Raw genomic sequence first — 17,603 nt, forward strand, 5'->3', positions numbered from 1 at the left:
ATTACCAGAATCACCACCGAATGATCCTCTCAAAATGCCGTTTTCGTAAACCTCGAAAGCATACGGATACAAAGCGGCGGCCGCCATAAGTTCAGACACGGAACCATAGGTAGTAGTTTTTACCATTGCCGTCCTGTACAAATCAGCGTTAATGTAAGGGTTTCCGCGCTCGTCACAAGTATACAGTTGTAACTCATCCCAACGCGCTTCCACATACTCGGCTGTAGCAAGTCTAATCTCATACGACGACTCAATATTCTTATACATAAAGAATGACAAAGAATGAAATAAACACGAACCATCGCCAGGTATAGGGACAATCCAGCGTGGGCAAGGATGGTCATTCACATACAGTATTTCCGAATCCATTGCGACTTCTAGTACTGGGACGCAAGAGTTTTTTTGTGTAAGAGTTTTGATGATCTGTCAGTCAGTCAGTCAGTCAGTGACACAATTCACAAACTTTGACTAGTTATAATTTTTAAACTACTGGTTCAAATTTAATGAAATTTGAAATATACCGTGTTTATATAATGCCTGCTTGGTTACTGAAAATTCAGGCTTCTAGTGTTATCCACAACGAAGTTATAGAGGGTTGAAAATGGCCTGAACTGCTTCGAGAAAAGGATAGTACGGCCGTGCCGCTTGTTTTTTTTTGCTCGACTTGGTGGGGGCACTGCCGTGCCCCCAGATGCGATTTAAAAAAATTATATTACATTAAGATTATGACTGCCTAGCTTCAAATAAATAATTATGCAATAAATATGAATTTTCTATATTATAATATATTAATAATATGATGTGAGTACTCATTGAAATATTAAAATCATTAATTAAAATATAAGTACTTACTTTTTATAATATACTAGAATATTAATTTTTTATTAAGTGGCTATGTTATATTCTACTTGACAGATTTTGTAAAGTAATAACTTTTAATGTCAGGCTTATTTGAAATTTAATATTTTTTTATAATCTTTCACAATATTTAAATGCTTTTATTTTTAAGTAAAGATATTAGTAAGTAATATCAAGCTAATTTTCCAAACATTTCATTACTTCTTTAGTTGTTTTTTTTCCCCCGTTGTATGCATATTAAGAAATAAACAAACAAAATTTCCCTAAGCTACTAAAAAAAAAATCATCAGCGTGCTGATTAAGTAAAAAAAATGTATTGAGGTGGGAAACTAAATTAATAAGTTATTAAAAGACATCTCATATTATACATTGCTTCTGGCACAAAATTACTTCACAAATGAGGAAAACGAAACCTGTCCCATTTTCTTGGTAATTCTTTTAATCAATCAATTTTTTTACTGAAAAACTAAATAAAAATGCTTTTTAAAATTTCGTAAACAGAAATCATCAGTGATTTCTTTATAGATTTGCATTTCGATTGCGAACACTATAATATTTTACATTTTAACAGTTAAAATGTTTGAGAGAGTCTCTAATAGATGGCTCTCTTGAAGAAGGAAATCCGGGAAAATTGAAGTAGCGTCTTTAAGAAAGGTTTCTGATTTCTCGCCCACGTTTCTGTCCTGGAGTTCCCGGAATTCCCGGGAACATAATCATTCCCGGGATTCTCGGAAATGCTTGTTATGTTCCTGGGAATTCCGAGAAGAGTAGTATGCAGTCTAAAGTAATGCATAAAATGAATTCTAAAATGATGCATAAAATGAATTCTAAAATAATGCATAAAATGAATTCTAAAATAATGCATAAAATGAATTCTGAAATAATGCATAAAATGAATTCTGAAACAATGAGTCAAAAGAATTCTGAAACAATGCGTCAAATGAATTCTAAAACAATGCGTCTAATGAATTCTAAAACAATGCGTCTAGTGAATTCCAAAATAATGCGTCTAGTGAATTCCAAAACAATGCGTCTAGTGAATTCCAAAACAATGCATCTAGTGAATTCCAAAACAATGCATCTAGTGAATTCCAAAACAATGCATCTAGTGAATTCCAAAACAATGCATCAAGTCAATTCCAAAACAATGCATCAAGTGAATTCCAAAACACTGCATCAAGTGAATTCCAAAACAATGCATCAAGTGAATTCCAAAACAATGCATCAAGTGAATTCCAAAACAATGCATCAAGTGAATTCCAAAACAATGCATCAAGTGAATTCCAAAATAATGCATCAAGTGAATTCCAAAACAATGCATCTAGGAAATTCTAAAATGATGCATCTAGTGAATTCTAAAACAATGCATCAAATGCATGAAATGAAATCTAAGATAACGTATCAAATGATGATATCAAGTGCCATCTAAAATAATGTATGAAATGTAAAAATCAAAACATGATTTTTTTAAATTTATATGAGTAATAATTATTATATATTGAGCTACAAAATACGAATAAAATTTATTGAATATTCATTTTTAAAGTATCAATTAGGGAAATATAAATTTATATTTTTATCACTCAACCTAGTTTCAGCTTTGTTATGAACAGCTTCCCTCAGCTTCATTTTTTGGAGGGATTGTTTTCAAAGCCTCACCCAGTTCTATAATATTAAACGACTGATTTTTTGTTGCTAAGTCAATTAACTGCAATTCTTGTTTCACCGTCTTACTTAAGCTAGAACTAACTAGTTGTGCAACACAGGATCTTTGTCTTTGAGTGGATAGCTTCTTCTGATTTTTCTTCCAACTTCAAAGATATCTGTTCTAAAATTGCGGTGGACAGTTACGTAGAATTGGACAATTATTATTCAACGTACGTAGAATTGGACAGCGATTCCTTCTTAAAAAATGCTTTGTCGTATTATTTTAGCTTGTTGAATCAAAGAATTTATTACTCGATAAACATGGAAATTCAACAATAACTGCAACAACATTATGCTTCCTTCCAAAATTTAGATGCAACATTAATCAACCTGAACTAATATTACATCCTTCACAAACGATATGGAGAATATTTTATGTTCTTAACAAATTCTAAGGGCTTTTTTTTGTTCCTCTTAAATATTGAAAGCAAATAATTTGTCAGAAATTAGCAAAGTCAACTGCATAGTTTTCTTAGTTCAATATTTATTGCCTTTAAAATTTGCTACAATTGCAATCAGTATTTAAATTTTATATTAGATAAAATTTGTTGTCTTTAATATCAATTAATGCTTTTGATATTGCTGGTCTTATCTCTGAAAATCTTTCATATCAATTTCAACTTATCCAAACAATTCCTGTTACAAACTATTCAGATTATATATTTTTCATCCTGAGATCCGAAAATGATCGGATAATTAATTGAATGAATGCAGGTGAATAATTTATTAATCGCCAAAGATAGCGCATTTTATTCAAATCAAAAATCTATATTTCGTAAGTATTTTTTGCCAGTGTCATGCAATTAATATGCAAGTACCAATTTTATTTGTTATATTACGAAGTGCACACATTTCACGAGTGGGAGCCTGAAAAAAAAATGAGCACTGGAAGCACTCACAGCCTAGCACCTGAATCTAGCATGCTATATTTGGCGATTAATCACTGTCACGTGGTTAATACATAAGTGTCAGAAAATAGAATATGTATTTTGGGCACCTCTATCTCAACCATTTGAAATTAAAATATGACTTAGAACTGCACCTGCATCACAAAATGACATGGCAAACTTTATTTAAGTTAACGCATTTTTGAGTTTAGTTTCTATTTCATGCAAAAATACAGACCAGGTAAATACTTTGATAGATTTAAATCAAAATTTCACATGAATTTACATTTTAGATGTTAAAATTTTGAAGCATTTATATATTTTGTAATCATTGTGTCTACTTGTGTTTCGAAAAGTCTGACAGACAGATTTGCTCTTATTGAAATTATTGATATTTGATGGAAATCTACAAATTAGGTCTATAAACCAAATTTCATAAGTTAAAAAAAAATATTTTTGCATTAGGACCCAATCAGATTTTCAGGCAGACATAGTTTCAAAAATGTGTTATTTTCTGACTCAATGAGGTATGAAACGTGGAGATGCGTCAAAATCTCGAATTCGAAACTTTTTGCGATTTGCTTTCTCTTTGTGTATAGCATATACGAGAAAGTAAAAATAATAAAGGAAAATATTTTTCTATCGAAACATTTCGTTTTTTGGGGGGGTCAGGTGAAAGAAATTGTAAGCGAATATTCTATTTCTTACCGCCTTTACATATGAACAGATAAAAAAAACAAGAAACCCATAACATTATTATTTTCAATATCCAGTTTAATCAATATCGCTTTTCTTCAAGTACTTAGCTTAAGACTACATTTTTTTTTTATAATTCAATATGCGATTGGAAGATAATTGGAAACTATTTCTGCAGTATTTCTTTAAATACTGAACTTATGATAACTTTAGAAGCTACTATGGCAAAAAGAGAAAAAAATGAAAGAAAATTTTAGGTACATAAACTTCTAGTAGCTAAGAGGCTATTGCGAAATTTAGTCCGTATTTTATTTACTTCTTCTTGTCCAAGGAGCTTTCATACATCCTCTAAAAGTCTAGGAATTCTATAAACGGAACATTCCAAAATGAGAAAAATAGATATAAGAGGGATTCAATAATATCCTGTTGAAGAATTTATATTTTCTAAAAACTGCAAAAGGAACGACAAAAATTATGCTTATTTGTTTTTGAAGAAGATTATTTTTTTTCTGTTGAAGACGTGGGGGATCGCCTACAATTTAATATTCCTAAAGCTACCAAGCTCCCAGGAGACGAAATATTAGTACGTTATTTTATTTTTGTAACCGTCTGAATACTGAACAAATTTTTTGGATATATACCAAAAAATGCGAATAGATTGTTAGTGTAGAGGAAAAAATTAATAAAAACTCATCTAATTAGATCATAAATAATGCTTGCTTAACAATTGCACTTATATGGTTAAAGACAAATGTAATAACATCTACGAAAAAGTACACAACAAGTACAAGTTTGGCACAGCTATTCAAGAAAAAAAATTTATGTCATGCATTCTGCCTAATGAGGTTTATGCCAGGAGTTGTAGAAATATAAGCTGAACTTTTAATTTTTTCTCTGATATTTCCTTCTATTATAAGATTTATAATTTTTTTTATTTATACAGATAAGCATTATACAGTCGCTCCAAGCCAAACTCGGACATCAAAGAAAAGATACTAATACAATCAAAATTTGTAAACAAAAAATAAGAAATTTAATTAAATGAATTTTCAATAGCATATTTATTGCAATTATAAAAGCAAATAACAAAAGTTATAAATTAATTCATTTTAACCAGAAATTATGGCAAAAAGCAAAATAAAAGAAAAAATAATGCACAAACCAAACTCGGACGGATAAGAAAATTTTAAAAACTAGCAAATATTTCATATGAATAATTGTTTTATATGTAAGTCCTTGTTTTTATAACCATTTTAAGACACTTAGGCATAAATTAATTTTTTCACAAAAATTAATTTCAATATTTTTTCATTCATGCAAAAATACTTTTTTCAATTCATCTTTACAGGAAATGGTGTGTTTCCAGACTTTTTTCTTCAGGTATTTCAATAAATTTTCGATGGAATTTATATCGGGGCTTTGGGGTGGAGTGTCCATGACGAGAGAACAATTATATAGAAGCCAGGAACGCACTCGATAAGCATTATGTTTGGAATCATTATCCTGATAAAATCGCTAGTTGTTGGCAAGAGAAAGTTTCAGCACACATTATCGAAAATTTTTCTTTAAAATGTCGAGGTATACATTCTGATACATTCTCCCTTCAATAAAATACAGGGTTCCTCATCCAGTAGTTGAATTCGAGCCCCTGACCAATACTGATCCACCACCATGCTTCACAGTTGCTTACAAATTTTTTTGTGCGAAATTTCTCCTTCGATTTTCTCCGAACGCAAGGCTTGCCATCGGGTCCAAAAATGACGAATTTGCTCTCACCAGTAAATAAGACATTTTTCCAATAAGAAAAATTCTTGTTTTCATGTTCCTTGCGAATTTAAGTCCTTATTTTGCGAATTTAAATCTTAGTCTGGTTTCGCTTCCTTATGAAACGCTTTTATCTGATTTTTGTCCCATTGAGATCTGCCTTATGGTGCACATTTTTATATTGTTCATGGGCTAAATTTCTTTTTCTAATTCCGTTTTAGCAATAATAGATGGGTATGGTGCACTAAGTAATGGATTTGCTTTTACTTTTCTGATTAAATATCGGTCATCTGCTTCTTTGAAAATCTTATTGTGGGCTGGCTTAGGCATATTTTCTACCTTATTATTGGTTTTAAAGCATTTTATGATGTCATTAAACGTTGAATGACTTCTGTGGGCAATCACTGATTATTTCTGGCACTTACTTTCCATTTTCAGCATGCTTAATAACAAATTTTCTTAACTCAATGCTCGTTTGGCCTCCTTCGCCCTGATATTTTAATTAAATTATTATTTAATTCCACAATAAATGAAAATAATACAATTGGAAAGTTCCCCTGAAGAATTATAACATTAATCGTAAAAGTGGAAGTAATTTTTACCCAATAAGTTGCAATTATTTTGTGCTTAATTGTGAGATGCCCGAGTTTGGCTTACGGACTCTTTTTCACAAATTATAATTTTATGACTAAATTTTTAATTATAATTTATGAATTGACGCTATTTGACTTTGTTTTCAGTTGTACAATACATTCACTGTCAACAAAATCTTTTAGTTTTTTTTCTAATTCACTTTAGCTAAAATATTTTGGCAGAGCAAGTTTTTTTCCTGTGGCGTCCGAGTTTGGCTTGTAGCGACTGTATGTAATATTTCCCTTTTCTATGTAATTTTCACTGAAACAATTAGTTTTCTGAAGCAAACTGAAATTCATGCGTTTGATACTGTTTCAAAATAATTTCAATCTATAAAGAAAAAATCTGACTGTAATTATTTGCATTATTTCAAAACTAGTGATAAAGATTCTTTACTAATAATAAAGATGAATGTGTGTGCATCTTGTATATACAGTGAGAGTCAAAAGAAAGTAAACACCCATGATTGATTTAGAAAAAGTGTTATTTCAAATATATTATTGATTTATAAAATAAAGTAGATATATATAATTATTAACTTATTTAAGCAGAATCGAACAGCTTGTAAACATTCAATTAAAATAAAATACATAAAGAAATAAATCAACTTGATACCAAGTTCATTCGATTTTATGCGTCAAAAAAGTAAACACTCACAACTCTTTCTACTTCAAATGTTGTAATTTTATAAATTTCAACAAAATTTCAACATTTTTTTTACAGGATCTTGATATAAGTTAATGTCTTATATTCTGCCTGAATTTACATAAATTTCTGGAGAAATCTCAGAGAATTTGCGACAGGGAAATAAACAGCACTAGAAACTAGAAAATTGATTAAAAAAACTAGAATGAAAATGGTAAATCCTTACGTGAAATAGGAAAAAATTTTGAAAGAAGCCACTGTACAGTGAATAAACTTTTTGAAAAATATTTCAAATATAGATAGATTAAAGATTTTCAGAGAACAGGAGTGAGAGCATTAGTACGAGAGGTCAAAGCTAATCCAGCTGCAAGTGCTGTTAAAATATCTCAAAGCATCTCGCAAAAATCAGCGAAGACAGTAAGTGCAAGCACTATAAGGAGGAATCTTCATGAATATGAATTACATAGTAAGACTTCATGTAAAAACCCATTCACCACAGGATCAAACCAGAAAAGTCGTCTACTGTTTGCCAAAAAATACTTTAATAAGGATTAAGATTTTTTTGAATGATATTTTATTTAGTCATGAAAAAAAACAACAATTGTTTGGCACGCAGAAGCTCACAAAATTATGGAGAACAAAGAATGAAAAGCTAAAGCGATTGAGTGCAACTAAAACGAGGAAACAGTGGAGTGTAGCAAGCGTTTGGAAAGACCTTCCAGGGCCCCTCCTCCTGCTGAGTTCTGTCTGGTCGCTTTGTGTGCTGTTGTGATGGTTTACTAACGATTACTACTTGTGGGCTGTCTGTGTATTGCTTGTGTATGTTTCGGCTGTGTATTTATTGTCTGTGTTCTGTGTATTCGTGCCACTAAATATTGTTATTTATTACTAGACCTGTTGTTTGTGTTACCATACTTCCATGACAGCAAACCTGTCATGTTTTAATGGATATTTCCGGTAACAATATATTAGATAATTAAAATAACACTATTTTAATGTCTGAAAATTTGAAGGAATCATGAACATCTGAGCGATTTCATTAAACGAATATCTCCGACGAACCAGCTGATCGTCAAAGACAGCTAGCACAAAATGTAATTTATTTATTTATATTCAATTAATTCATTAAAATTGAATAAATTTATTAAAATTATTCAATTTAATTTTTCAATTGAATTAATTTATTTATTCACTTTTGTCGTTAAATAATTCTCTGATCTGTGAATTTATTTAGCCTGCTAATGAATAATATATCTTAATTTGAACATTATTTGGGCCTTAAAGGGCTGGCAATTTTTTAAAATTAGAAAATAGGAATTTTGTTTTATGTTAAAAAATTCAACCGGTGCCTATTTCAAATGTCACAGATATTGAATGCACAATTTATTTTATTTATGTAATTAAAAAAACTCAGACTTCTTACCTTCAGTGTTTCTTGCCAGATTATTCTAATTTTCTGCTCTCATGTCATTGGAGTCTAGGATAAAAAAATATCTACTCGATATTCACTTACCCATTAATGCCTAGTGTTCCTTTTTAGGGATATCTCAAAAAATGCTCCTCAATTTTACGTAAATAAACATTTTCACTTTAATATTGTACTAATTTATTTCTAGACTTTGTTTTAATTTGTTATTAACAAATGGTTGTAGATAATTGATATAGAGTGGATCTTAAAACCATTTTGCTTTTATATTGAGGAATTACTCTGTTCGCGATGCCAAGAAGGAAAAAGTATTTATAAATAATTTTATCTGTGTTTGATATAACCACTACTATATGCAATTCCTTAAGTTACGTATCTTTTTAATTTTATAAATTTTTATAGATTTTTTTTAATCATTTTAAGATTGCCCCTTTTTGAGGACGTTAAGCATGAAAGGCCCCATAGTTTTGCTAATCCCTAGTCCATGTTGTAGCACCTCTTTTTCCCCTTGAGCAGAGACGGTTAAGACAAGTGGCGGTTACAGACAAGCAGTTGAACGGGAGACCTGCAGCCTGAGGTCGGGTTTTTTTCTATGCGCAGCCCTTAAGCTAACACCGAATGCTTTCGGTTGGAAAGGGTGGAATCCCTCCACCATACTGTTTACTTTAACTTACTTGTCTTTGTAAATTTTTTTTTTTTTTTTTTTGTAAATTTTATAGTGTAGCTGTTTTTGTGCAGATTAAAAATATTGTATTTAAAAACCGGGCTGTTCAGTAGAAAGTCGCAACACACTCACTATAATGTCTAGAATTCAATATTTAGGTCAAAAGAATTTTTAGAATGGTTTTCAACTGAAAATTAAATAAAATATTGATTTTTTTAAAATTAAAAATGTAAAAATTCTATTAGATTTTTATTATTTTTTAACTTTAATTTCTATTTTCTTATAAAAGTTTAAAAATTGTATAAGATTATTATCATTAATTTTTAACTGCTATTTCGCAAAGTATTCAAATAACATTTTAAAACTTTAATTATTAACTATTTGTTGAAAGTACTTACTATTCTTCATTGGTGCTTGTTGGATTCTTAATTTTTTTTATGAAGATTTAAAAATATATATATTATTTTCAGATGACTGCCTATGTTGAAAATGACATTTTTCGACCAAGATGATTTTTTTGACCCCATTTTTTTTCTCAAAATTTTTTAAATTCAAATAATTCTAATTTTTCTTTTTAAAACCGTTTTCCTTTTGATTTTAGGATATCTAGAAGCCGATATATATATATATATATATATATATATATATATATATATATATATATATATATATATATATATATATATATATATATATAGCTAATTAAAAAAATGATGTCTACTGTTAAGTTTACAAAAGTTTCAATATGTTTCAGAAAGTTTATGTTACAAAATGTTTCAGTTTACAAAACAAAGTCGCTATACAATGTAATTTCTAATTTTTTTTTTTTTTTTTACCATTTTTCTTAATGCTGTTTATGCATCATTTATGATGCTGTTCGCGCACAGCCCAAAATTTTTGAACCATTTTTCTTAGTTTATGGATATTAATTGGCAACATTTTCATTTTCTCAAGGATTTGTTCACTTTTTAGATGTCATTTTGATTTCATGTCAATTCCCTTTCGAAAATTATAAAGAACTGAGAAGAAAGGGCTAGTTGACAGAATTCATCGACAAATTATAAATCTGTTATGGGATTTCAGTTCGTAGCAATCCTGATAAAAGTATGCAATCTGGAATCATCACAACCTTTTGTCATTACTTGAATGCAAAAGGCTGCATACATTTTATGCATGGACAATGTCCAGTAAAGACAACTAAAGCAAGGCACAGGAGAAAACATTTCATGGAAAAGCCATTGGATTTTTGTAAAAATATCAAATATTATAAAAGCATCATGCATGCAGCTTATTGATCAAAAGTAGCTAAAAAATCCCATGAATGACGCAAGATGCCAAATTTTTTAATTAGCGTGCTGTTTTATAGTAATATTAAAGCTATTTCAGATGGACCTTGTAATTTTGAAATGCGGTTAGACAACAAGGACGATACCTCACCTGGCACCTAACTTCTCAAAATGCTGCACAACATCAGCGGGAGAGGATTTGGCTACGACGGATTAAGCGTGCATCAGACCTGCTTACACGACAGTTTTTCTTTGAAACTGGGTCTCGAATCCCAAACCCACCAATTTTGAAGGCAAGAGCTTACTGACAGGCCACTGCAGCTGCGCAAAATGTCGCTGAAATCTTTAACGATTTTTACTCTGAAATATAGTTCCGTAAGAACATTTCGTTCAGCTATTTTTAAGTTAATAAAAATGGTTTTGGTATATTGAGTGTCCTAAATAAATTGCTAATAAATATTGACAGTAATACACAAGGCGGTTTAACTTTTTTTTTTTGATTATGAACGTATTTGTAGTTCAAAAACACACTCATTACCGTTTACAAAAGTCTACAAAGTAAGATGCGAGTTCAGCTAAAGAGAAAATGCTCAATGTATGAAGAAAAAGGAGGTTTAACTTATAAATGGAAGGAATCGTAGACTATTTTCTATGGTGGAAATATATTTTTACAGTAACTACAAACTTTAAACTTTTTTTTTTCAAAATTATTTTTTTTGAAGTAAATTATCAGCCATTAACATAATATCTCGAATATTCGAATGAAATTTTCAAGGAATGTCTTGCATAGTATTGTCAATAAACTGAACTAAAAGTTTTCACATGCATTAAATACTTCTTTATTTATAGCATTTTTTGTTAGAAAATAATAGAAAAATTTGGAAAAAAAATCTATAATGTAACATACAAACCTTCATAAGATTTTAATCAATCCTTTTAATTTTTATTCACTTTGAAGATAAATATGTTTAGTACCTAATGTGGAAAGGAAATAATAATTTTCCGATTAAACTTTTTTTTTTATAGTGTTAGCCGTTTTGGTTAAATTGTGTCGAAATTTATTTCAAATTTGCCAAAATATCATGAAGAGATATATGGAGATTTGTTTTTATATATTTATTATTTTTATGCACTATTTAATTAAAGAACACCAAATGAAACTTAAAAAGTAGCTTTTGCAAAAAAGTCCTTGAATGTAGGCAGTCACCTTAACTTCAAATTTGCAATGTATTACCAGCAGTTGAAATTAACAACACTGCAATAGGCTCTGAAATGTTTAGAAACCGTTTTGACCCAATTTTGAAATATTTGCATTTTGCTGTCAATATCAAATTTGACAAATAAGACAAAATGGCAAGGGCATGACTTTCATTTTGTATGTACAAGTAAGATTCTTGTTTACCTCACTTCAACAACAGCAATTTTCAGTTGATGAAATTATCAAATGTCTATGAGTGTCATAACTGTAAACAACTTATTCGAAGAAAACCTATCTGTTCAGGATGTAAAGTTTGGTGTCTGAAAACAAGACTTGGTTATTTAATCCCATTTCAGCTTTGCCAAGGAGCAGAACTATGGATATTATCGAAAATTTGGGTGTAGTAAGCAGGAGATCAATAGTCGTAGATATCATTTCAGATTTACCTGAACGTTCTAACGTTGATCTCGACAATCAAAATTCATTTATTTTTATTTATGCCCATTGGCAAGTATATCCATGTAAATACTGGGTGATTGTAAGAAACTATCCCAATATACGAGACCGTAACAATCATACTTTTCAGAACGACATGCAAAACAACAATTAACCACTAATTATTATGGTTGCAGTTACAAAATTTCAAAATTTTCAAATGACAACAAACATTTTTTTTATTGGAAAGTTCTAGACAGATTAGTTTTTTTTTAATAATCACCCGCTATATATGGATTAGAAACTTTTGTGCAGAATGCATGGAAGTTATATCGTGAATGTCCATCATCCAATATTAACCCATTGAAGTCGGTATAATTCTGAAGTATGTTTGGTTTACATTCAGAAATATATTCTAGAACGTAATTTGAAACCTGTAAGGTCTGTAGGTAAACTAGAGAAATTGGAACTTAAAATATCATATTTAATTATGAATGATGGAGAAAAACACTAGAGAAGTGAAAATAACTAAGATGGGAGGGGGAATCTTCCCAATGTTGCAAAAATTATAATAAAAATATAGCAAGTGCATTGTAGGTTTACATCATAAATGTATTACAAATTTTCATAAATAAAGAAAACTAAAATTTCCTAATTTTTTTCTACGTATTATAAGATTTTATGTAAATTATTATTTTTATTTAAACTCGTTGTTTTCTGAATCATTAAATACATTGGATATATTTTTTTTTGTGTGTAAAAAATTATATACCTTCCGATGCCTACCATTCCTTTCTAAAAACGTTTAAACTTTTAAAATTAAATAAAAAAAATTTAACATGTATCTTAAATATTTTTTTCAATTGATTAGATATTATTTGAAACCAGTATATAAAATAAATTTGGAAACAAAAATGTCAGATATTAGTGGGTTAAGAAGCAACAGGTGCGGTGTAAGTTTTTCTTTAGAATCGGGAGATAATACAAAATTATCTACTATTGCAAAAGATTCGAGATTATTTTCTACTGAAAATAAAGTGTTGGTTAAACTTTTTAATCGTTAATTTTCAACTATGCTTGATACACTAGAAGTTTACAGTATCAATCGTTTTGCTTTTTCGATTTGATACCCTTTTAAATTCATACAGTCTCACCAATTTCTTAATCTCAAAACCAGCTAAAAGTTGGAAAATTCGTTGAAAAATTGTAATCTTTATGATATTGATGCATATGATGTGCACTTTGCCATTTGTTCCATTATTTGCACGTGCCTCTTTCGTAATTTGGTGCTTCCCTTCCTGCATATTGAAGTAATTTTAAACATCTTTTTGTTTATTTTGAAAGGGATGTGCGATCGGAAGTTATAGACCGATTTTGATAAAATAAATTTTATTAACCTTAAGTAATTGAGCACTTTATGGATTAGGTTATGATAATAAAAAGATTAAAAATTAATGAAAAGCAGTCTATTTTCAATGTTTAACGCCTTTTACTCTCCATTAGGAAGAGGAAGATATCAATAAATTTCATCAATTTTTTTCACTCATTTTTTTAATCAATTCGCAATTTTTAAACTACATAGCAATATAAAAGTGAATGTTATTTTTTTCAGCCCACTTTAATACACATGGTGTTGATTTCTCAGGAAAGTTATTGATATTTGGAATTTCTCTAAATAATGTGAGTCTCTTGGGCTGTGAGAAATCATCAATTATTTTTATGAAGCACTATTGTGCACCTGAGAAATATCAGAATTCCTCTTTCATAATATTACAAATATTCTTTGAGTTCTTTTATCATGAAAAATACTACTTGTTTAAGTGTACTTTCATCGGAAGAAGAAACGAAATCTTGTTACATTGCAAAGAAATGGCAATGGTATAGATACTGCTGCAAATAGAACAGGATTAAACCCTATAGGGAGCTTCTATTCCAATCTTTAACTTCTTACACAAAATATTTTTTACTTATCTTAATTATTTGTGTTAGTAATTTTATGTAGCAAATTCTGGTAGCATGATAAATCATGTAATTGCGATGCCCTTTCGAGAGAGTTGGTTGTAATATTTCTCATATAAATAAAATTCAAGATTCAAATTTAAAACAATTGAAAACAAAATAGCAAACTTTTAATCACTATCTAAATATTATTTAGCTATACATTCAGACATTTTTATATTATAAAACAATGTTGTTATAATATTATATATATATATATATATATATATATATATATATATATATATATATAATGACATTTTAAATCTAAATTAAATCCTAATTAATTTCCCCAATTTTTATCTTAAATCAGTCCATATAAACTTTATTAAAAAATGTTCTCTTATTTCCCAATCCTATTCCCATTTTTTATTTAATTATTTGTAATACGACCTCTAGAAAACTGATAACTATTTATTTTCTCACGATACGAGTGATAGGGAAAAAAAATCCGTAATGCTTACTACATTCTTTTAAAGATACCCAAGTTTCTTTTGCCTAAATCAATACTCGGCAAAGAAATCCCTCTCAGAATCGCATAGTAAAATCACCGAAGGGAAAAATTTGTCTCTTTTGCTATTGCGTCGCGTTATAGAATGGAGCATCTCTATTCCTTTTTCTTTGTACAAAGTATGCCTTCCCGGATAAAATAAATAGAAGTTAACATTCCAAAAGTGTCATTTATTTTTTGGCCACGCACTGAGAAAATATGTTTACATTATGAATATATATATATATATATATATATGAAACTTTTAAAAAGCGTAACATGAAAGTGTAGAAAATAATTAATTAGGATTATTAAGATAATATTTACGTATTTTATCAATTGAATTTCAACTTGCTTGAGTGCATGATTCTGGCAAATTAAAAGCATACAATTAATTTAGTCAGAATATATATAAAAAATGTACTCAAGTTCTGGGGCCTCTACTTCATCCATTTGATAATCTGGCCCTGGTTGCGAAGGACGAAAATTCCAAGATAGAATAGGAAACGCGCAGAATGAATCGGGGGAGGGGGGAGGCGTATGAGATCATGCATTCCTTAGTTGAAATAGTCTAAAATTTGGTACTGCTGAAAGTAGTTTAAATTATCCATCACTAAATCAGCCAATCATAGCTATGATGATCTAGATGCAGTCTAGGCTTCGAGGCCGAAAGTCTTCAGGCTCGAGACTCGATTAATCAAAGAATTTGTTTTTTGTATGCATTTGATGACTATTAGAAGTATCCGTCGGTATTGGAGGTTTACCCTTGGTTCATATGTCCTCTAATTCATTGAATAAGTTCAGAAAACGACATTCGCCCCAAATTTCAGTACATTCTTTTGCTTTTGTTCTTTCGAAAACCAAAGAAACAAATAGACATGAATCTAACTAAATTAAGCCGCCAAATTTCGAATCCTTCCGCACTCTGAATTGCGTTCTAATAATATCTTTTCAACTTGCAAAACCATTTAACATATGTTGAAGAAATACAGTAAATATTTCATGAATATTAAAACGCAGAAATAAATTTGCTAAAAATGCATTTGATAATGAAGTATGTACTTCAAACTAAATTTCTCATAATTTTGTAGACAAATTTTTAAAAATATAGAGGTAAGTTTATGATATTAAAGTCATTCCATAATTCTATTGGAAGTGCACACTGGAGTTTGCAGCTCATCATTTCAAAAATCTAGCTTAATTCATTAAGCAATGTACATATTTCTGTGAACGAGAGGAAGAAAATTTTATTAACGAAAAGAAAAGAATGTGAAGGAGAAAATTTTAATAAGAATGCTCTAAAAAGCATTAAGAATTATATTTCAAGTTATTTAGGCCAATAAATATATTGAAAGAGAAGAATTACGATTCTTAATTCTTGATATTTTAACATTTTGAACAAAAAAAAAAAAAAAAATGTTCCCCATTATTATGTTGTGTTGTGAAGCACTGAACACCACCCTTTTTAGACGATTTTAGATCATTTAGAGGCTGTGTCGAAGATGATTCACTAATCTAGTCTTGTCGTTTACTTAAAGCAGACATTGATGTCTTAACACTAAATAACTCTGTCAGTTTTAGTCGTAGAAGAGGGATTTCTTTAAAATTCAAAATAATATTCACAGAATATTTATCTAAATATGATTAACAAGATTAGGGAACTACCTAAAATTTTTACGTAACCTAAGAAAGGCATTTTCAAAACTCAACCTTATAAAATATAATTCTTCAATCAATTAACAAAGAAAATCAGCTTGTAAAATTTCATAAAAAAAACAGAATGGTTCAAATATGTAATAATATTCAAAACTATCACCTTTCTATCAAAGTGATAAAATATATTTAATGATTTTTGGTTTGGGGTCTGTAAGGCTGCTCTGATCCTCACACATTTTAAAGTCAACAATACTAAGGGGGCCACACCTACGATTAATTTTTCGTCATCAGAAATATCTTGGAGTATTAATTAGATGCATTATTATCATTCGCATATGATTAAATCATTTATACTAAGGAGTCATAAAACAACTTTCCCTTGCTTGAATATAGAATTACTGAAAAAAAGAAACGATAAGAGCATCAAGGAGGCGATTGTTTCTTTCCTGAAAGACGCCAGACTTACCTCTAAAATTTTTTTCATCGTGACCCAAAAATCTCATGAAGCTGAAATTCACGAGATTTTTGGGATGACCTTGAAACATTACACGCTTCCAAAATTAGTAAATACATACAAAATTACGTCATTAAATAATATTACAGAACAAATTAATTCCTCAAATGAAAACAATAAAATAAACAAAACTACAAGATAAACAAAAAAACAAAAAAAAAAAAAAAAAAAAAGGACAAAAACTCACCCCAAGAAGAAACAGAATCAACCTACAGAAGAAACGAACAAGAAGAAACAAACCAAAAGTGACATCTACCTAAACTGAAACTATAACATTTAAACATATGCTGCGAAATAACCTTCTAACCAAAACAGGAATTTCCCAATTGTGTAACTCGTTTCAAAATTCTAGCGCCATCTATTAATTGAAATACAAACAAAAAATATAGAAGAAGTAATCTCGAATACTCGTTCTCACTAACCCACCAAAGTCGCAACAGTGCTTTGGAAATTCACCATAAGTCCTAAAGAAGTTTATCATTTGCTTTTACATAAAAATCTCCGTTTTTGCAATTTTTTTTTTTTAAATTCTGCATAAATGTGAAAAATTTGTGTTTAAAAAAATTTAGGATTTAGGTTAAAATAAAAAATTATATAATTTCTTGATAAAATTAATCAAAATTCATCCTTTTCAATCAAAATCAAATTATTATAAAATCAATTATTATCAAAATCAAATTAAAATCAAACCTGTCCTTTTAATCATAAATTCCTATCAAAATGTCACCATTAGATAAATCTATATT

General features: G+C 29.4%; 1 long non-coding RNA gene across 1 annotated transcript in view; it reads right to left on the reverse strand.

Annotated features, from left to right (window-relative positions):
• Positions 1-17,129, reverse strand: part of LOC129984636 (uncharacterized) — a 59,102-nt gene extending 41,973 nt beyond the window's left edge. Inside the window, exon 1 of the long non-coding RNA XR_008785512.1 lies at positions 17,045-17,129. This is a non-coding gene — a long non-coding RNA (uncharacterized LOC129984636). The remainder of the gene's footprint in view (positions 1-17,044) is intronic.
• Positions 17,130-17,603: the final 474 nt, after the last annotated feature.

Source organism: Argiope bruennichi, chromosome 9, assembly GCF_947563725.1.
Source record: "Argiope bruennichi chromosome 9, qqArgBrue1.1, whole genome shotgun sequence".
Lineage (NCBI taxonomy): Eukaryota > Metazoa > Arthropoda > Arachnida > Araneae > Araneidae > Argiope > Argiope bruennichi.